General features: G+C 39.1%; 1 long non-coding RNA gene across 1 annotated transcript in view; it reads left to right on the forward strand.

The window, feature by feature from the left end:
- Positions 1-21641, forward strand: part of LOC110357149 (uncharacterized) — a 68665-nt gene that overhangs the window by 13903 nt on the left and 33121 nt on the right. The window contains exon 3 of the long non-coding RNA XR_002410639.2: positions 2373-2504. This is a non-coding gene — a long non-coding RNA (uncharacterized LOC110357149). The remainder of the gene's footprint in view (positions 1-2372; positions 2505-21641) is intronic.

Raw genomic sequence — 21641 nt, forward strand, 5'->3', positions numbered from 1 at the left:
AACGGACTTCAGAAGAGTCACACTGGTGTCAGCCAGGAGTAATGTAGTGACAGGCTACAGAGTTTGTATAGAATTTTTGGGATACCTCAGGATAAAAGGTGCTGTTTAAATGTAGGTCACTTTTATTAAATGCCTTGAGAATCGTTTATAATGCCTTTAAGTATCAGAACAGCCACACCACATCAAAAACCTCTGCACATGTGTTTACTTTATTTCAAAGTTTGCCACAGTTCACTCTAAATGGCTTAGATATGTTCAGTAATTCAGTTATAATGAAATGTGCAAGCCTTCAATAAAAGAATGTGTTACAACTGGCCTCTGATGTAAATGCTTTGCCAATTATATGTACATTAGTGATGACTGTAGCAGGCTTATAAATACTCTTTGTAATTCTCTGGCCTCTATTCTCCCTTCCCTTACGTAAGTTTTATAGTGGTGTGTAACTCTAGATTCACAGATTTTAGGGCAAAGGGGGACCCTTAGATCATCTAGCCTGATTATCAGGGTAACAGGCCAGACAATCTCATCTGGTTACTTAAGCAATGAGTCTAAGAACCTTTTTTGCTTGACCAAAGCATATCTTCCAGTCTGCAAGTCTTCAGGCGAAGACCTTCAGACACAAAAAATCACTTAGTGGCCACAGAAGTTTGCTCTAGTTCTTAAACATCCTTACAGTGTGTCTTTTCTTCTTGCCCTGCTGTATCCTACATTACTTCTTTAAACACAGCAGATCTAGTGAGGAGACTGTCACCTTACTTTTGAGCTTCAGCCCAGATCTTTTCAGACTCTAACCTGCATGAATTTTTTTAGGAGAAAAAAAAAAGCTTGAATTAATTCTTGCTAACCTTTTTTTCAGACCTCCAGATGTTCTCTCTGTTTTCTTTCCCATGATGGACAAATTCTTTGCAGAGAAGCTGTGTGAGAGCAATATGTCATTTCATATTAATTTTCAGCCTTTGAGTATATTACTGAAAGAACTCATCTCAGAATTTTAAGGCTTATAGATCCAGAAAAGATGCTAGATTTTCAAGGGCACCTCTCTAGGTATACATAAAATCAGTCAGCAGAGTATTATTTTTTCCAAGAATCTGAGTATGTGTAAAAGTTGGTAAAGAGGACCTGAAGACCCTAAAAGATCTTCTCACTTTGTGTGGATGTATCTTTTAGAAAATATAGCTCTCTTCTGATTCCTGTGATACCTGGCAATTCTTCGTGCAGACTCACTGGAAAGCATTATATGCTCTCCCTTTTCACCCACCACCATATAGATTTCTCAATCGTCATGTGCATTTCTCTGGACACTTTACCTGATTGCCAACACAAGTCTCTTTACTCTCCTATGGTCTATTCTGCATTGTCAGAAAGTCTACAAGGTTCTAATAGGACAGTTTTATTATCTGCCAAATGTACGGATATTTCCATTATATGCAAGTAGAGGAGGAAGAAGATGGAGAATCTGGATTTAAATGTGGTTTCATGTTTTGGGAAATCTTATTTTACTCAGATTCTGCAGTTCATAATGACAAGTAAAAATGCAGCATATATGTTAGAGGCAGGCAGAGGAACAAGTGTCAGGCAGGAAAAGTTCAGCTCATAGATGGTTCCTTGGAGTTTTGTGCCAAAGCAAGGCGCAGTATCAGGAAGTTGTAATCTGATAATCTAAGCAGAAACTGGTCATGACAGAGGACACATAGTAGCTAATTATTATGTTAATGAAAGAACAAAGGCAGGAGAGGTCTGTATTCTCCTGACAGATAGTGATGTGCAGATCAGGCCTGAATCCACAGGAAAGCATTGAAATCTCTGTAGAATAAAAATGCAAAACTGAGACAGTGTGCATTTTTAATTGCTCTATTAGCACAAAATAAAAATGCACATAAACTTTAGTGCTTTTAATATTACACTTAGGACTGTTTACTTGCTGAAGGTAAAGTGCTTGGAGAAGGAAAGCATACTTCCTCACAGGGGCTGCTTCCCATAATTAGTTGGAGTATGACTGTTTAAATTGTAGCTCAGCAGAAATGTTTTGATTCTGTGGGGCACCAGCAGCTCAGCAACAGTGCTGCCTTTCACATCCACTTCTTAAGCGTAACAGATCATTTAGACCCTGGGTTGGCCAGGCTCACATAAACCAGGTTTACAAAGACTTATAAAAGCTTGCCTTTCCTCCTCCCTTCTCCCCCACATTCCAATTTTTCCCCTTATAATTTTACCACAAGGCAACACAGTCAAGCTTTTCTTGGATCATATGAATCTAGATCAATAAATATCAGTTTCAGAATGGGAATCTATGCACAGGCATGTGTTAGAAGGATGAAATAGTTGTGTTTGTTTAAAGGAACCTCAAAGTTTGTTTTGTTCTCTATTTGCAGGGCACAATGCCTATGTTATATAGGTACCAAGCTGAAGCTGGAGTGGAAGAAGAAAGTTTGTTCTGAAAAAGCAGCAGTGCTGGAATGGGATGTGGAGACTTGGATTGTTTTTCAGTTCCAGAGACATGTATGGTAAGCAAAATTGTGATCTCTGGCCGGATAAGGCTACTACGCATAATGGAATAACCTCCATTTCAGCTGTGATCAGATAGTTGTTGTCTATAGACGGATGCAAAACATCTTATGCAAACAAGATGTTCAGTTCAACAACAGACTGTCAAAACCATCAAGGCCTTTTTTTTTTCTGTTGTTGCTTAGACCACAAGTCAACCTTTACCATGGACCTTGTCCTCTCCTCCCTTCATATGCCCCTTGCAAGAGATAAATGAATTTATTAGCTCTAAAGTGAGATTCAGAGTGAATTAAACCATCCATAGAGCAACACTACAAAGGTTAAGTGTTATTTAGCAGCGATCTTGTGGGACCCAAATGGTGCACGACACTTTTGCTAGCCCTGAGACATTTCATCTGCCTGTCTGATCTCAAACACAGGAACTAAATTCAGTGAGCTTTAGATCAGGTCTGTGCTCCATGTAGCATATTGAGCAACTGGGTTCAAGTCATGATTCTGCCACTGAACTCAGCATCACCGTATTCCGGAAAGTATTCCTAGTAAGAATTTTACTTTCTCTAAAATGGATTTGGATCTTTGCACAGATGTTCCTATGGAAGTACAGCATAATTAGTTGTCCTCTTGACTGTATAATGATACAGAAACGGACATGAAACCAAAGATAGAGGTTACAGTCAAAGGCATCACACCTTTCTGACTGCAGATAGCTCCTAGAAAGATACAATATTTCTGATCATAGCTAATGCAAAGAGCTGAACTAATATTGTATACAAGTATACTGCATAAGGGAGACCTTATCGCTGTCTACAACTACCCAAAAGGAGGTTGTAGCACGAAGGGTGTTGACTTCTTCTGAGTAGCAAGTGATAGGACAAGAGGAAATGGCCTCAGGTTGCACCAGGGGAGGTTCAGATTGAATGTTAGGAAAAAATTCTTCATGGAAAGGGTTGTCAGGCATTGGAACAGGGTGCCCAGGGAAGAGGTGGAGTCACCACCCATGGAGGTGTTTAAAAGGTGTTTAGACGAGATTCTTAGAGACATGGTTTAGTGCTAGAGTTAGGTTATGGTTGCACTCAATGATCCTGTGAGTCTCTTCCAACCGAAATGATTCTACGAATTAGCTGCGATGACAGCAGTCTCTGAAACTTGCTAAACAGAGAAAATCAAGCAAATGACTTAGCATGAGCTGTTGTAAAGGCAATTGTTTTCTGTATGAAAAAATGTTAATTCTGTCATCTTTTGCTTTGAAGGAAATAACGTGCAAGATTTATCAAACAGAAATCATGACAATGAGATTTTACTTAGCTGTCTCCTGCAGGCCTACTGCATAATTCTAAGCAGTTACTTCCCTTTTTTTGTATGGCCATCTCTTAATTTAAGAACTGAGAAATACTGATTCCCAGGGTGTTGGGTTTTTGTTTTTGTTTTGTTTTTTGTTTGTTTGTTTGTTTTAACTTGGAAGGGATCATTATATTTATCTTGCCCAACTTCCTGCATAAAGCAACCATAGAATTCCAGCTAGGACTTACCATTCTCTTACAAAGTATTGTGCAATCCCTGGACAGATGCAGCTGTATTCATGAAGAAGAGAGTGGGTCATACTGACACAGCTTCTTTTCATTCATATGGCAAGGAACAACACACCACATATGCTTAGGGAGAAAGGGGTGAGCTTCCCTCATATCCCACAAAGTAGGACACACAAAAGTAATTGAGTAACTTTTCATACAGAAAAGGAAAATCTCATTTGTCAGGAATAATTTTTTCATGAAAAGGCTCTTTTCATTAATTAACAAGCTTCAGTCACACAAAAATACCATCAAAAAGTATTTTCTCCCTTTCCTATTAGCTTCATTGGGAGCAAGAATACTTCTGCTTAAACTTGAGATAAATAATACATATATAGTCATGTAAGATTTATATTTATGTTCATACATTCATAGCTTTTTATGTGCATAATCGTATATATGTCTGTATCAGAGTACCATGTCATGTCAATCAGAGATAAATGTCTCTCAGTGTGTCTCACACATAAATTTTCAAAAACTGAGAGTTTTGCACTGCACACAGTAAAACAGAATAAAACAGACTTCATCCTAACCAAGGCCAAGTTAGATCTTCAGAACCTTACACAAATGGTTTGTGTGTATGTAAATCAGCACTTAGTAGATGTGTAGCCTGAGTAGGTGCCTCCAATAAAGCTGCTCTTCTGTCACAGTAGTAGTGACTCTTAGTATATTAATATTAGGTTCACCACATTCTGGGGCAAAGTACCTTGATGAAGCAGAATTAAGAAACTGTGTGCTGCAGTGGTACAGCACATCTGGCTTGCAGCTCCATAGGCATATGACAATATGGAGTTAATAGAGAAGTCAATAGCTACATGTTGCTAGATCTCATATGTGGGTACCTTGCTTTTTAATTAAGTCCAATAGATGCCTTTGGTTTGAAAATCTTCCAGTTGAGCATAATTTACATTTCATTGGCTATTAGCAAAGGCTTCAAAGTGTTTTCATTCTTCTGGTATCATGTGAAAACATCAGACCTTGAATAAAGGACTACAGGAGAAAAAGGGGTTTAAATAAATTTCAAAACCAGAATAACATACATCATCTTCACTCTGTGTTCTGCTTATGCAATAGAGCAGGAACACTGTCCTGATTACTGTTCTCAACCAGTGTGAGGAAGCTCTCATCATGCGCGGGTCCAGTGCACACCCTCCCACACCTCATTTCTGTGGTCCCCACTGTAGAGAATGCAGCAACAGTGAGGAAGCTCAGACCCAGCATAGAGGAGTCTGAACAAAAGAAACGGAGCTTTCTGCAGACCAGCAAATGTGTCATAGCAGCTAGTAAGCTGGTTTGTCTTGAGTTTGATCCAAACACAGATTGGTAGATCCCAGCTGCACTTGCACCCAATTTGCTTTGAATTCAGGGACCTCAAAGTATTCTCCAAATGTTAATAAATTAAACATTGTACCATATATCATACTTACCTGTGATTTAAGTAAATATTAGTAGATATATTTTATAAATGAGCAGATATGAATTCTCTGCAGCTACTTTGCAAACCTAGAACCAGACACCATCAGAGCTGAGAAGGGACCCTGGGATTTGTTACAATGTGCTGCAGGTATTGGCTATTTTACAGTCTTGCCGGAAACCAACAACAGCAATATGAGAGGTGCTCCGTCAATCTCTGAGCTAGCTTCTGAGTAACTCCTGCATTTTCCTCTAGTTACATCTGTGAAAGTGCCTGGTCTATCCATCAGATAAAAACAACAGTGCCAGGAGAATGGCATTAGAGTATCCTATTCCTCAGCTCTGTCAGGCAAGGCATGGAAAAAATAAATAAGATGCCGTGAACAAGAAAAGCATGATTGAGTCTGCAAGACCCAGGATACAGGGGCACATGTGTAAAGCACAGCCTGTTTATACAAGTTAGTAATTAGAAGAGCTACAATAGTAAAAGTTGCAAGGAGCAGTTCCGACTGGGCAAAATGAATGTACTTCTTTTGTCCTGTTCACATCTGACTTGAGATTCAGTGGGAAGGATGATCTGTGCACAGTTCTGTTTTGAGATGCAGAAAAGTTCTCAGGAACTTCTACCAGGTGAGATCAATGTAAGAAACCTGGGCAAAGTCAAGAGAGCACAGATATGTCAAAGGTTAAAAACTCACATATCTGCCCTTTGTAATCCTCTACTCTTGTTACTGACAAAGTCTGAAGCTGCTACAACCACAAACTCACAGATGGTAGCAGCACTGATTGAGGATGCTCCATGTTTTCAGAAGAAAATCTTCAGAAACATCATTAGTCTATGTCAGGCTTTCCCGTCATTTTGTTGCAAGAAGTTTCTGTGTTTATACCAACACATACATGGACACTCCTGCCATCCCTGAAGAAGACATTTTGCTGGGTAAAGTCCTTGTTAAATATAAATCGATCTAGCTCCATTGACAATTTATAGCAAGTAAGGCTCTGATTACAATTGAGTTAACGACCAACCTGATCAAAACAGGACATTTCTAACAGCCTAGTGTGGCTAAATCAGAGGTTTGGGGATTGCTGCAAACATCACTAGGCAGAATGCCTGGCTTATGGTATGAGTCTATGGAATTAAATTTTATGAGTTATATTTAGTAAAATATGACAATTTGGCAAGCGCATTTAAGGCAGAAAACATAAGCCACAGACAGACGTAAGTATTTTAAACTCAGAATTATCAATGAAAACTCTTTCAGCAGTGTCACAGTTGAACTTGATGTAAATTTAAAAAAAAAAGAAAAAAGAACCATTTTAAGAATGCTGAGTCTGAAAACTTGAAGACGGCAAGCTGGGATACAGGAACAGGAAAACGACTTAATTTGAACTACACAGTAGTTCACTGCTGGTGTCAGAACAGTGCAATGATCAAACTGTTGAGATACTGTGGCTTTCTGTTTTCATCTCTTGATATATCGATGTTTCTATGCAGATGTGATGCTATATTACAGTAGCATTGTAGGAGCCACAGTCAAAACTCATAAACTAATGATAAGAAGTATTTTAGGAAATGAAAATCATAAAACCAGCCCATGTTCTGCAGAGCTTAATCTCTATAAACCCGGTTGTGTAGCCTGTGGTGATCTCCAAAATTCCACTAACATCACAGGAAAAATTTAAAATGTGCTAGTTCTCATTGCAGTCCGTCTTACCTAGCTCCTGATGCAAGTTAAACAGAGGGGCCACATATTTTGTTGAGTAGAGACAACAGGCAGTATTAGGACCCCAGAGATGGCTACATGGATCGCTTGTTCAGGATTATACAAAGCCCTTTCCCTGCCCCATCATGATCAAGAAACGTTCTTGTGGCAACCACAATAATTCCCTGCAGGGGCCAGGGATATTAAGAAAGTATGTTTGGAGTCTCTTAATGTAATTTAGCAGCAGGAAACTAAGAAGGAGTGCCAAAACCATGTGAATAGCCAGTTCTGTGTGCAGCACTTGCAAATGCTCCACCTAGGCCACAGCAGAGCCACTGCTGCTTCATTTGAATTTATTGTTAAGAAACCTGATTTAAGGTTTTTTATCCACATGCGACTTATGTAACAGCAAATTTACATTTTAAGTGTGGTTAATGAAAATTAGTATTTTATTCACTGAAAACTCTTGTTAGACTTCCCAGTTATTTGTATATTTAAGCTTTAACAACTCGAAGTGAAAAATGTTTCCTGAGGCTAAGTCTGCTAGGTGACAATATTGTCACCATCTCTTAATGCTGAATATAGTGCAGAGCAGTTTTTTGCATCTGAATACTGTGAAAGTATCCTTGTTATAATTCTGTGGTAAATCAGCCATAAAAATATGTTATTGCAATAAAAATTCATTTATACCAAGTCAGTAAGCAGAAAACTCTACTAACTACCTAAACATTGTGAAGAGATGGTGTCTGTACTGAAGGGCTTGTGTTAATAAGGGAATGATCTAGGCCAGGGATATCCAAAGGCACAGACAGTAAAAGTGATTTGTCTCAGGTCATGCCACTATTCAGTGGCTGATTCACTCCTTAGTGATAGTAACTCAGCCATTTAATTGTGTTGTTTCCTCTCATATCAGTTACATGAATATAATAACAATATTTAGTTACAGAAGAGTTATGAAGTAGTTTAGGGAGCACATACCAAATAACTGCATGGCTAAAAAAAAAGAAACAAAACCCAAACCAAAACAGCAACAACCCCATTCCTTATCTGTGTCCTTAAAAAACAGTTAAAAATTTCAAGATAAATTTACACCTCTGTCCTCAAAGAAAGGACATCAGGGATGAATCTGGCCCCTTTTTATTCAATTTGTCCTCAATTTGCTAACTTCATTGATTTTCTCTTTTTTCACTCTCTGTTAATGGAGAAACAGCAGCCCCTTTGCAATAGGCATTAGAAGCAGGAAATCTCAGGATATGTTTTTAATTGCCAGACTTTCTCTTCCTCTTTCTGCTGTTCCTGCTCTTAAGGATGCATGAGAGGGTGGCGTGAGCATGAAGTGCCACTAGGGAAGCAGAAAAGAGTATCAAGGTCAGGGTGAAAACCACACAAGAAGCAGGAAGAGATGCTTGCAGTTAGGTTCATGACCTTTGTATTTTTTTCTGATTGTCCAGGAGAGGGAGGAAGCGGGGTAGAGTAGGAGAGCTAGAAAATTAACGTTAGAGCAGATGTATGCATAACCCCTAGTAGAAAATATCAGACAGTTATGCAGGTTGCATTGAAGCTGGTAAAAAATGTAGGGTTCTTACTGCTGAACTCTGGGAAAATCAGAGGTGCATCTGGTATTTGTTCCCAGGCAGCTGAGATGATAGTTCCAACAGATAAAGTTCAAATCTTGGATTTCAAAAGGAGAGCTGAACCATAGAAAATACTTGAAACATATCTGGTTATTAAAAAAAAAAATTTAAATATTTTAAAAGCAAAACAATACCATTCATTATTGGCAAAACTGTGGTTCTTAGCAAATATAGTCGTTTAAGTTGTTAATAAAAACTGGCAAGTACTAGTCTTAGTGAGTGTCTTCAAATTCTCATTAAGATAGTTGTATTCCTCATCAGTTCTCTCTGTATTCTGACTTGGATATAGTAATGTACATGTCCTGCTCCACAAATACGCAAATGGAAAACTGTGACCTGGTCTGAGTGCCAGTTAATTTTGTCTGGGCTTGCTGATGGCACAAACCTTTTAGTTCAGGCACATTCCTGAAGAAGATAGAATCTTTCTTTCCAGTGCCTTGGGGAACAGTTTTAGTGCATTAACACAAACTGAGGATAAAAATCTGTTCTACAACTCAAGCACAATCTTTACCCTATTTCATTACATACGGTACTTCATAGTGGTTTTTTTTAATACTCTTGTCTTTAGATGAGACTATACACCTCACTGGCTCTGAGGCAGTGGGTGATGTATTACTGTAACTGAAAGATGCTTAGTAGCATGAATACTCTATGAAACTTCTGATTTTCTACAGGGTTCCAAGGAATTATGAGTCTTTCTGCATGGTGCACCAGCTAATAAAAGTTGGTATGCTAGGTGTGTGGGTGATCTTCTCCACCTCCATGTAATACTGCCCATTACATTGTCCCCTGCATTATACTCTGAGTGACATTTCTGTTCCACTAAAAATGCTAGGAACTACAAAGTAATCTTCAGCCAAGTATAAAACCAACTCTGGAAATCGTAGTGACTTAATTTTTCCAATCACAATTAGCAGAAAATAAGTGTGTAAAATGATGAATGGAAAGAATAGTTAAAATACTGATGTTCTGACTGTGAGCTGTTCACCCAACAGCTTATTTTATGTGCAGTCAAGATACTTCAGAGCTCAAATGGCTTTTCAGGCTCTATGTGTGATGTCCTCTGCTGCTTCACAGATATAAAAGAGTTTAGAGGTCTGTTTTCAAGACTTTGTACCTTATGATATCCAAGCTGATGACTCTTCTGTGTGTCAGAGAGCTCACAATAGTCATCTATCGATAGAGGTAAGAAACCCAGTTCCTGGGGAATCCAGGCTATGTCTGGATGGGTGCCAGTCATGATCTCTGGGGAGTCGGGGCTTCATTGGTGTTTCTCCTATGTGACATTGGATACATATGAGTGAAAATCAGTTCAGTTTCATGTATATCAATAATAATCATTATTGTCTCTACTGGATGATTAGAAAACATGAGAATATCACCAATTGTGCTTACAATTAAAGGTTACCAGGACTAATTGAAGTTTCCTGTGATTGAATGCTGAAAACAGGAAAAAGTGTTTTATTGAATGGAAATAAAATGAAATGGAAAACATAGTTTTATTTTTGGTAAGCATTAATGAGGGTAATGATTGTGTTTGGGATACTTCATGGTGCTGAGCTTTCTGGGGAGCAAAGTGCAAAGACACCTTTTGTAAACCAAGCAGGTGATGTCCAGGTGTTTTTCTGTTGACATCAGAGAAGGCAGCAACCTAGCTGATGGATTTCTCCAAGCTCCCCATTCAGTCATCGAAGTAATAATTGCTGCAGCTGGGCTTGCAGAACACATTATGAAGAACTCCTCAAAAGAAGGTTTTTGCCTGAATTGTGGACATTACCAGTTCTGAAGATCAGAATGCGATCTGCAAGCAGAGGGTAGTGAACCAGCAATTGCAGTGTATTGTTGCATTAGATGCTCACTTAGAGAAGGGCCATCTAAGAGGTTTTACACTGCAGAGGTCACAGCAATGTCAATCTGGAAATTAGGAAATCTAGAAAGGAGATTCACTGAAGAAAAGAGAGGGTATTGGTCAGCTGTTAACAGCTCGAAGCCAAGAAAGCCATTGCTGCTCTGTTGGGATTCCCCTGGTGTGAATGGCAACCCTGAAAGATAAGAGAAATGCCAACTGGGAAGAAAAAGAGGGGACAAAGATTCCAGTATGAAGGAGACAGGGCAACTGAGCTTGTTGGGGAGGATAAAACAGCACTGGGATTTTTTTGAAAGACTCCCCTGATTCAAAGCAGGACAGAGGGGTGATTGGTGGAGGTAAATAAGAGAAGACAGAGAATGGTGACTACTAGAATAACTATAAATGGCAACTGCTGGAATGACCCACACGGTAGAGACCAGTAATGACATGTCTTACATTTTCAAGATTAGTTGTCTGTAGCATCTGTTAGAAAATGGTGCTAAACAAACTGTTAACTTCAGGCTAGTGACGAGTGCTCAGACTCTAGACTGCCTGAAACTTGCTCTGGCAAAGGGCACTAGTTGGCTCCCAGGCTGCTCCTGTCAGTAAGGAAGCCAAGGACTGAATTCTCCTTTCCCTCTTGGGGTGGTCTCGATGCTCTGAGTGAGCCGTGTGTGTGGCAGAGACCCTCTCCCTGCCACTGCTTGTCTTGTACCTATTCTGCAGACAGAAGGCCTCTGTCTGCAGACTTGTTAAACTGGCATCTTCTATCAGCAGTAGATTCACTAAAAGAAACATGTAGGAAGGGAGAGTTTATTTGCTGATGCTCTTTATTTTAATCATACAAAGAAAATGACAATTTTTATATAGACGCCATTAGGGATGCAAGAGGCATTGGTTCCTAGCTCTGGGGTTCTTTCTTTTAACCAGACTGTGGCAATGCAAATACAGCCCATCACAATATTTATATCTTTAATTCTTGCATTCGCCGCATTACTAACACACTGATGGGCCTCTTGTTCTTCATTTGTCTGTTTCCTTAAACTTTCTGCCCCCTTTTTTATTATTATTATTTTTTCTGTCATGTGTGCCCTTCTTGAAGGTCAATCAGACATCACAGATAGAGCCATTCTGCTCAGGGGCTTGCAAGCAGCTTGTTTATGAATGAAGAAGGCTTTGTGAACTTCCAGGGACCTGCTGAGCTTTTTTATAAAACTACCAGTGGGACAAGGAGCTTGGGAAAGTAAAGGCCTCTTACAGAAACAGAAAACAGAGGCACACTGCCAGAAAACTTGGGCTGACATTCCAGTTTGTCGGAAACATGTCCAAGTAACGAGTTTCTAGAAAACAGATAGGGTATCTACATATCCAAGGTTTGAGCCTACACTATGTGAGCACAGGGCAGTATGTCTGCTGGGAGGCTGCCACAGTGAGTGGTTAAGTCAAGAGTTGACAATAAAGGTGTCATAAAATGATCAGACCAGGAAGACTAGACCTTTGTGGAACAGAAAACAGAAGGACAAACACAGCTTAAAGAAAAACCATTAAGGAACTATGACTGCAATGCAGGCAATAGCAGAAACATTTGATCTGATACCAAAATATTTTTGTATCCTAAAATCAGTGTTTTATGCAATTGAAAAGACATTGTTTAGTTGGAGGCATGCACGAACTCTTTATAAAAAAAAAAAAAAAAAACAAAGATAAAACCACAGAAACACAGGTAGAGACCAATGAACAATGTTGACTCCAGTGCTAGCTCATGCAGATAATTTTTAGGTTAATATTTTATCCATCCTGATATCCTGAATATCCTTTGGAGTTATTAAGCAACTGTCTAGCCTTATATATATATTTAGTAGGTTTAATGGAATTCTACACTGAGATTTTGGTAGTTTTGATGACATCTTTTCAGCTGCTGCCACTTCTATAGAACTTCATGATTTAGAAAATGTCCAAGAAGCTGACAAAGGAAGATTGAAGCCAAGTTACAGTGACTCCTGCAAACTTACCTTGAAGGGTCAGGGGACAAAATCCCATTCTATACAGCTACTTTCATCCTCTTTCCATAAATTAAGTCTCACTGACACCCATTCAGCAACTGTAGTTGGCTTTAAAGTGAAGACTGTGCAATTTTGTATTGTGTGCCTCATCTGCTACCAAAATTTCCCACTGCTTGTGAGAGTGAACCCCTAATACACAGGTCCAGCCTGAAGACTCTGCTGCTGAGAATTCATTATGTACTGAAACTTGCCATATAAGCATTCAATAAAGAGGGTGGATTTTTATTTATGCCAAAATCTGTTTTGCTGTTTGGAAGCTGTTTGAAAATGTTACGGTCACTAATTGATTCAATATTTTTTGACAAAACATCAGCATGGTTGAGGCTTTGCTGTTTCTCATAGACAAAATCAGCACCACAGTTTGTTTTCATTCTTTACAAGGCTTTGCAGCACATGTGACACAAACCACTCCTTTCTTTGCTTGTTTCCTATGAGCTTAAAGTACAGATGGCGGAGTTTTCTAAGGCATATGCATAAATTGAGAAGGGATGGGCTCTGATAGTCATGCAAACTTCTCTTTCCTTCCACTTCTGTCAGCTCTCACTCAGATCCTGGCTTTATAATTCTTGACTGGTGAGCTGCCCAGTGCACTGCAATTGTCTCCATGTCTTGTAAGAAGTAAAAGGATGTACGGTCCATCTTGCAGCACTCAGTGCAGGAAGAACTCCTGCCAGCTATGATGCAACTAAAAGCCTTCAGTACTGTAGCTAGGAGACCTGGGGTTTCCCTAGCTACAGACCCCAGGTTCCTGGAAGTTTTAGGGCCTCTCAGCTAAAATAGCTGTAATAAGGCTGGAGCAGTTCCTGTTACAGTAGGGCGAGCATGGAAGGGAGACAGTGAGCCTCTACAAAAGTCTGTCTTGTAGTAACTATAGTCAACACCCCTGCCTATGATTAAGATAGCGGTCACCAAACACTCACTGAATATATCCCTCTATTGTAGGCTGGAAAATGGTAATCTAGCCCTGAGGGCTGTGGGTCAGACTCATGAGTGATGCCCATCTACAGGAAATGCCAGAAGTGATGCAGAATCGCGTCCTTGTGCTGAGGGGAAGGAGTCTGCTGGGACTTTGCAGAGGGCTTGGTAGAAGAACGAACACAGTAGATTTCATAAGCTAAATATTCCCTGTTTCCAGCTCAGAAACGTCTATTCTTTAGCTCCACAAATAATTGTGTTCCGTGCTTGAGAAATGTCTAGAATCCATCCAAATGGTCCCACTCAATGTATGTTCTCCAGCTCACTGAATGGTGTCACCTTGGTGCCCCAATCTATATGTTACTTCCCTTCTTGTTCCTTGCTTTGCTTATTACACTCTACAAGTACTTTTCCTCATCACTATTTTTCTCCCAGCTTCTCCCAGAAATCTGTTATTTGTTCAGAACTTTTCTTTCTTTACCCTTTCCCAACCTCTCAGGTGCACTTTCATCTGGTACTAGACCAGTAAGGAACCTGCAAAAAGCTTTCCAGAAAGAATGCCTTGCTTTTTCTGCTCATCTCTTGTCCAATGCTTTATTTACAGGTGTTGGTTATTTAAATACATTTAAACATATTTTTGGCAATAATTATTCTTATAAGGCAGGAATCTCTTCTGTATGTGGAGAGACGGAGAATATGTCTATAACATCACACTGTTTTCAGTCAAGACTTTCCCCCAATCACCCACATGAGCTGTATTTTAGTTCTTATTCCAGTTCTGGTCTGTAGTGAACCCACTGACTATAAATAAAGTCGGGCATTGGATGCAGACTGACATATGATTAAATTTTGTTCTGATGGACAATTCACACACAACAAACCAGACAAGGAGCTTCTGCAAACTCAAGCTCAGCTACCAAAGGCCAACTATGTAGCTGTAAAGATCTCAGACTTGTAAAATTCATGAGGCAATGAGCAAAGAAAGGCCTGGCAAAAGTTTGGAAGTTAGTGAAAGTATACTGGACAGCACTTTGAAAGCAGGGATCAAAAGGCAGCACAGTAAAAATTATGTAGCAGATAGTTGATCAGAAGAACTCATTGGCACAGATGTCATGGAGACTAAAAGTTTACTACGTTTTCAGAAACAGTTAGATGGATGTGAACATCCAGGACAAATTATGAATAATATAAAATCTTTGTGCTCTGTAGAAAAAGCCAACTGTAATAGAGTTCAATTTACAGTTGCCTTTTGCTGTTAAAGCAAAGCTGGTTACTTTCTGCTCTGATCATTCCTTTCCTGCATACTTTCTTTTTGGCACAGAGTACTTCAAGTAAAACCTGAAATTCTGTGTGGTTTCCATGGAACCCCGAACAAGGCTTTAAGATAACTGTGACTTCTTGATTGATGAAGTTATACAGTCTTATCTGGAGAGTCCCATGTCAAGACCAAAACTTGTATTGTGTATAACATATATTTCCCAGCATTATGAAGTACTCTAGTATTTTTTTAATACCAAACCAACGTTTCGGAGAGCTCCTCAGTATAAGTGCTTGATATTTTTACATAGTGGTAAATGAAGGCATGTTAACTTTTGCTCCTAAAAAAATACTGCTGGAAAATTTCCAAAATATCCATCTTATTCCAATAGGATAATTTATTGAGTGGGTCATGCCATCCTGAAGTTTTATGCCCTATACTTTTGCAAAATTTGCATTAATTTAAAATAAATAATTATTCAGAAGTGTAATCAAATGTAAAATCTGTCATCAAGATAATTCTTGAAGAAATTGGTTGTCTGTGGGGAAGCAGAATGTAAAACCAGGACTTGTTTCTTAAATCTTCCACCTGCGTAGGTCTTGATGTCTTCGGACACGGCATGCTTATTCTGCTCTTGGTTGCAGCAATAACATGTATTGCATCTTCCTTTCCTAAAAAGATGTGATTGAACAGTTACTGTTATGGGACTGCTGTGACCGAGCAGTGCAGGTGAGCTGCAAATAAGATACTGACCTTCATTTCCATTTGGAAATCCAGACAAAGTCAGAATAGTTTCCACCCTGACTCTTCAATTAAAGCACATCAAATTTGATTTATTTGAATGGAGCATCAAGGACTCCCACTCTTTCATTCCATATTTCCGTCTCTAGATGAGTCAGAGGCCCCATTCTCGCCCCGTCCTATGACTTTTCCATACCAACACCGTATCAACGGGGCTTAGGTGATCTAGAAACATAAATTGTGCTGCTAGCTTGGCTACAGAAACAAAAGTAAATTAAAACATTCTGCCATACTGATACACAATTATACACTGTATTAAACTTTGCAGGTGACAGTACCAATCGTGTCTTACTGGACAACTGAAACAGAGCCAAGGACTTCCATGATGTTTCTGAGAAATTCTCAAAAGCAAAGGTCTTATTTCTGTAGGAGTAATATCCTTTAGGGGCAGTGGGATTTTAACATGTGGGATATGGTATGATGAGTTAAACAAACCATCCCAAAGTGCTGGAAGTGAGCATTTGCCTATATCTGAAATTGATGTGAAAGTCTCTCTGTAGCTCCTGTTTAAGACTTCCTAGGCAGTCACAACTATTACTGAATTGCCATTAAGTTAATTAGAGCCTTGCTTAGTTTGAAAAGAGCATGGAATTTGGCACATGAAAATCTCTGAGATTCATCCTGTTCTTTGGATACCCACTAATATAAAATTATTTTCATCTATAGCATGCTAAAACTACACAACCTCAGAGCTCTCTTGTTACCTTTTGCTTAGATATTTGTTCTTAAATTTCCTTTTTTTTTTTTTTTTTTTTTCTCCCCTCCAGTTCTTAAATCAATAATTGCTCCAGGCATTTGTATAGTGTATGATTAAAACTGACAGGATTCAGATGACTATTGAGAAAAGCAGATGAAGGAAGCATCCTGAAATAATTCTTAATTTTCCAACACCCAAAATCAGAGCCCCTAATTGGATGAAAAGTCCCATTTTTATTACCTACAAGTAGTTTCTGTAATTGGCAAAATTGCCTGTTATTGTTTGAGTGTGTTTGGATCTCCTGCGGTAGGTTTTTATATGTTTGAGAATTGACTGGAAAGAAAAGCAGTGGCTTTTCCAAGTCACTGTTTCATTCACATAGTCCGAGCTGTAGGTATGAGATTACCAGGGTCTGACATGAATGGAGTTCCTTCTCTCTCAGGCCTATTGGAAAACAAAACACATACCGACATACATTTGAGCAACTGTGAGTTGACTTTGGAGAGCACTGGTATTTTTACACGATAACAGTCCATTGGATTCCTTCATAAGTCTTTCAGTTCTTTGTTACATAAGGACTTTTCCTGAACTGCAGGGCAGAGTGCAGCATGTATGTAATTCCTGTTTCACACTAATGCATCACATGTGCTTTGGATTTCAAACATCAATATTTGTAGGAACATACAGTAGGGCTCTTTCTATGAGCAGGGATTGGATTCTCGCACTTACCACCTTTCACAGTCTCTCCATAATTCACTGAGCATGGGATTTGCTTTTCTTTATTTAAATTTTTATACTTTAAAATTGCCCCTTTATATTTAAGTACTATAGGACCCTCCAGTAACAATCCAGAGAACTGCAACATGATATTCAGAAGAAGCTTTCTTACAGGCAAATATTGCTGTACAGTCTTTATTTCTCTCCTAAGATAATTAACAGATCTTACTGGCCAGGTTTTCATCAGGTGTAAATCAGCACATCTGCACCAAATTCAGTGATAACATCGATTTACAGGAGCAAAAGTACTAGTCTAATCTGATTCCTGTCATGCCCATAGACAGAGAAATGTGTAACAATATTTTTAGGAGTGCCTCTTTGTTAACTGCTTCATTTGTCTGGAATAGTTTTTGTGGACTGAACCTGTAATGTTACAGGGGGAAACAACAACCACTGGTCTCATCTATTACAGGAGGTCAATGTACAGAAAGAATTCCCAGGCTTGCACACCCGAAAGGAAGCTGTTGTAATGCCTAAATGTAAGTGTCAACTCCCCTTGGTGGAATCCAGAATTTAGTGTTAAGTGCCAAAGCTCTTGGTATAACAGGTGGGTCAAGGTAGGTGTCTCAGAAAGGGAATCAAAGCACCCAGCACTGGGAGCAGGAAACCACATAAGTTAAGAAGTTGGAAGTATTAAGCATGGAACTTTCTCTGAAACAGAAGTTCATATTCTATGCAGCACACAGGTTCATCCTTCCATTCAGCATCCAGTGCCATGAACTGTCTCCTGAATGTAGGCACCTACAAGTCTTTTTCCAGAGACCTGATCAGAGCTCATTGTTTTCTTTTAAAACACAACTGCAAGCAAAACAGGACATGCCTTTTATATAATAGAGTTGCCAGTAGTCTCATCTGCAGGAAGAGACCTGAGCTCTATGCCCCCTCACACCCTGCTGAAGTCTGAGGGGGTTCAGCCTATCGGTTAAATGACTGGCTACATATTAGCGTAAAGGGGAGTCACTTGACCCCTGCAGCAGCCTTATAATTACATTCTGACTTCATCAAACATCTAAATGTGATCAATTAATCTATAAAAGGACTATACTCTTCTTTTAGTATCACCATGGCAAAACTAGCCATATTAGTACAATTGCACAGCAGATGTTGGCCTTGTATGTCTCAATTATTTCACCTGCTTGGGTTACAGGCTTCAAAGATCTCAACAGAAGAAAGTGTCCTGTTTCTAAAAATGCTGTTTGAATTTATCCACAATTAATCTGTAAAGAAATAATGCAAACCTAGAAAGTAGTGTTCTCAGAGAGAATTGTGCCCATTTTCTTTTGGGTGCTTACAATGAAATGCTTGTGAGTGCTCATAACAGCAGACGGCTTCTGTTTGCTGCATTGCGCCTGCTGAGTTAAACAGAAAGAAAAATGTTAATGGTCAAAGCTTGTCAGCAGTACGTTGCCATTCACGTTTAGTCACAGTTAACTATTGTTTTGTGTAGTTGTTAGGATACAGATATTTCTAGGGTCAAAAAGGGAGTGGATTTATTCCTCTGGAAACTTTAATAAAGTTCATGCTTGCTCATGCAAGCCCTGCAATACCCACAAAGATCAGCTCACTGACTTCTAAAAAGGTGAATCAATTGGAAATGTGAGAAATGCTTATAATTTCTGAATCATCTGCATGTAATATTTTCTACCCTTTTTATAAATGTATGTTTACACTGTAGTATAAGTAAGAATACATTCTATTTTGTTCATTTTTTTCATCAAAATATATCAAATTTCTTTAGAAATACTGATAAATGTGAAGGAAAATACGCAAATGGATCTGAAAACAGATAAAGCTGTCATAGAATTCAAAAGATTTGAGTTTAATTCCGTTCCTTCTGTGATAATGGATAATTCACTTGGTCTTCCTGTGCCTAGATGTAAAAAGAAGTGAATAGTGCTTTCCTTTGTGCATCTTACGTTTTTGTACTGATGGAAACAATCTCTTGCTATGTCTTCAGAAGCTAACTTGGCGAGACTGGGTATATGATCTGATTTTTTTGTTACGTGGAGGATATAGTGAATATGACCCTTTAAGTCTAACTCACTGTCTCATACTATTTAGGTAAAGACAAAATTTTTTTTCGTCTATAAATCAAGTTTTTACTGGCATCTCTGCTAAGGCATTTTCATTCTTACTCTGTTGAGTTTCAAATTTGGCACTAGCAGGCCGTAGGCAGCTGATAATTGGACCAAATTTGAAGTTATTTGAACAAGCTGTTGCAGAATTTCATAAGTGGGAGAGAAAGATATTTTATTAAATTTCTTCAGTGCTTCCCCCCCACCCTCCCTTGTTGTGGCCCACCAATCAAACAGACCGTGCTAGAGATGTTAAGAGGTCAACATAAAATCTTGTAGGTTGTACTACATGGACCCTAAAGGCTGTGCAATCAAATAGAGTCCCCAGGCTGTTGAAAAGCATAATTGGAAAGTGATTGAGTTAGGAATTTTGGAATAACATGCCAGAATCCAGCATATTCCCAGGGGGCAACATATTCTGGTGTTTCCTTGCAAGTTCATTAGGCAGCTGGTTCAGCCAAAGAGGTTACAAGCAGCACAGTCAGGGGCGTAGCAGAGACTATACGATGACAGGGATGGGGAGGATGACCTCCATAAGGCACACAGAGGTTTAACAAGCAAAAGCGATCTTTACTGAATGCATTTTTCAGTTCCTTACTAAGAAAATACATGTAGTGTTGTCAAATTCCCAAATCAGAAATCAAACCTCAAAAAATCAGGAAATTGGCTTTTCATGATAACCAAAAGAACTACAAGGCTTTTGAACACAAAGAGTTTGGAGATTATTTTCTTCACATCTTGGACTTCTGAAAGTAGTATTTTCTTCTCCTGAAAGAGTCAGAAACAAGTACCCAGACTTCTAAGTCCTGTGATATGTGTGCTTTTGCTGTTCTTGTTTTTGTTTTATGAGATGCAGCAATCAATGACATTCACCTGAAACTGCAGAGTGCTTTTAAATACACCTGATGTTATTACCACTGCTACTTTGAGATAAAAAAGGCTTTTGGAGGCTAAATTGCTCCTGATGTTAGGCAGGTACTGCACTGAGGAAGCCATCTCCCAGTTTTCTCTTGTCATGAGAGGGTGAGGCAGGGTGTGCATTAGCAGGTGTAAGAGCCTAGCTCCAGTGTGGGTTCTGTGTCCTTTAACTAAGGAAGAAAAAGAGATGAGGACAGATTTTAGACCCAAACATTTATATGCAGAAAGACAGTATGAATGCAAACACAAAAAATGTGTTTATGTAGGCCTTTGCCCCACAGTGGCTGGTACGAAGGGAATGGTAAAATGCAGCTTTTCCTGTCTCAGAGTAACCATAATTTTTCCTGTATATCTGAATCAAAATCATTTCAATATGTGGGAAATAACTTTAATATCAGCAATAGTTGTTTATTATTGAATAGTTTTCTGAACTTCAGGAGTACATTAATTACTTGCCCAATTTTGAAATTTACCCATTGCATGAAGAGCCAATGAGCTGGTATTTCATTGACCTGCATTAATCTTAACTATAAGCCTAACAAAAGCCCATTTAATAAAGGACGTGTGAGAACAGAAGCAGGGTGCCTCCACTTCCGGACTACCATGTACAAAGCCTCTGCACAGCACTCAGGACAGCGCTTGGCACTTCAGGGAGGTTTATGCTGGCCATCACACTCTCCGGCCTCTATTCTGCACCTCCTGCCTGTAAGCCATTTTCTAAGCCACATGAAAAGGTCTTAAGTTTTCCTGTCAACCTAAGGGTGAGCGATCCACTGTGGGAATGATAAGATTCCTCTCCCTTCTTTCTGGGAGAGATGTGGATGCAGTGATTTAGAGCAGAACGACCTAGACAGAAACAGTGGATCTGATTTTTAGAAAGAAACAGAAAAAGGATATTTTTCTTGAGAAAAACTTTGCAGTGAAACAGTTGTTTTAAACTTTCTGTTTTAAATCTCCACTTGCTGCCAGTATATAGTCACAGGAATGGCAAGTATGATAAGAGAAGTTCATTACTTCTATTTATAAACCTAGTGAAACCTCCAGTGAAATATCTGGGACTGATCGGCAATAAGAACTCTTTTTTTTAAAAATAGATAAGATATTTCAAAGTCTGTTTTTTGTCATGCATTGCAGTGCAAAGGAAACATTCCAAAGTAGCCTATCCAAAAAGCCTTACTAAAGACTTGTGAGACCCAATTAATGTGTTTGTCCTAGAGGAGAAACTTCAGTATAATTTTTCTCTATGCATGTGACTTCCCCATTACAGAATAGGGCCTGTGCTAAGAGCTGTTTTCGCAGTTTGGTCAGAAATTCCATCCTGGACCTGAACTTCCTGCTTGAAATTCACCTCAACCACTGAACTGAGTGAGGGTGAATCAGTAACTCCCAACAAACTATTACTAGCTGAAAAAAATGTAAATGTATTGACCAGCTCCAAGTGTGACTAGTGGTTGTGCTGATTCCT

Source organism: Columba livia, chromosome 6 (assembly GCF_036013475.1).
Source record: "Columba livia isolate bColLiv1 breed racing homer chromosome 6, bColLiv1.pat.W.v2, whole genome shotgun sequence".
NCBI lineage: Eukaryota > Metazoa > Chordata > Aves > Columbiformes > Columbidae > Columba > Columba livia.